The sequence below is a fragment of the Frankliniella occidentalis genome, unplaced genomic scaffold (assembly GCF_000697945.3).
Source record: "Frankliniella occidentalis isolate FOCC.00 unplaced genomic scaffold, Focc_3.1 Scaffold37, whole genome shotgun sequence".
NCBI lineage: Eukaryota > Metazoa > Arthropoda > Insecta > Thysanoptera > Thripidae > Frankliniella > Frankliniella occidentalis.
This window is the reverse complement of record NW_026267167.1, coordinates 221,716-222,841: the sequence shown is the minus strand read 5'-3', so window position 1 is coordinate 222,841 and position 1,126 is coordinate 221,716. Positions and strand designations below refer to the sequence as shown.

Below are 1,126 nucleotides of genomic sequence, written 5' to 3'. Positions count from 1 at the left end.
GCGGCGGGCGCGACTTGCGACGGGTCGCGGGGGGCGGGGCGGGGCCGCGGCGGGTACCAGACCTCAGGGCGGGCGCCAGGACTCGCCAAAAAGGATTGGCCAAACCGCGCGGGGCCGGGGTCGGAGCGCTCTTTGATGTTGAATGGGCAGGGCGACGCACCCAACCAACCGCGAACGGCGACGGCGGAGCGGACACTTGTTGAGCCGAGGAGGCGGGTCGGGGCCCGCTCGGGTCGGCCCGGCCGAGCCGAGCGCGGCGGCGGGAAAATTCGAAACGCATTTCCAGTTTAGTTCGATCGCTTCTTGAGAAAGATCTTTTTCAAGATCGCTTTGGGAGCCCTGCTCTCGCCCCAACGCCAAAGTTCGCCACTATGTGTAAAAACTGGCCGCCCTTGACCCCCAGGCCATACAATGCTTGGAATACTGTACGGTTTCCAGAGGAAAACACGCCATGGACCAATGATAAGAACCGCTCAACCGCACCTTGGCGCTTATTCTGCTGCGATAGAGAGATACCAAGTGGCTGATTCACGCCGCGCACTTTCGTAGTCATACCAAGCGGCTGATTAAACCCGCGCACTTCTGTAGTTACTGTACCGAACGCAGGAGTGCGGGCGGGCTTGCCTATCGCCCCTGTCCACGGCGCCTTACGGGCCGGGCGAGTAGGCAACCCGCCCGCACTCGTGCGTGCGGTACAGTCCAACTACAGAAGTGCGCGGGGTTAATCAGCCACCTGGTATTTGGGGGTTACTCCGGACGGGAATGTTATTGAATACTTCAACTAACTCAAATATGATACTAAAATATTATGATTATTTAGAGCTAGGATTTTGGTCAACATACCGCTTGCACAATTTTGATCAGATTTCCGTAAGCTATGAATAAAAACGGTTATAGGATTTTATTGAGTAGGCACCGATGAGATGACATTTCTACACAGGGGCTAAACGTAGTTTTTAAGCGCCTCATCGGGTAAGCGTGCGCTGGACTATAGACTAGGGCTATAGACTGTAGACTGGAGGCCAGAGTAGGCGAAGTGGTTGTAGAGTGTCTGTAGGTGGGTGGGGTTGGAAAAAGTGACGCTGCCAGGGTATTGGGGCAGGGACGGAGGCGGGGCGGGGGTGTG

General features: G+C 56.7%; 1 protein-coding gene across 1 annotated transcript in view; it reads right to left on the bottom strand.

Annotated features, from left to right (window-relative positions):
- The window catches only part of LOC113214148 (disks large 1 tumor suppressor protein), a 24,686-nt gene extending 24,505 nt beyond the window's left edge, over positions 1-181 (bottom strand). The window contains exon 1 of the mRNA XM_026433429.2: positions 63-181. The gene's annotated coding sequence lies outside the window, so the exon portion shown is untranslated. The remainder of the gene's footprint in view (positions 1-62) is intronic.
- Between the last annotated feature and the right edge of the window lie 945 nt (positions 182-1,126).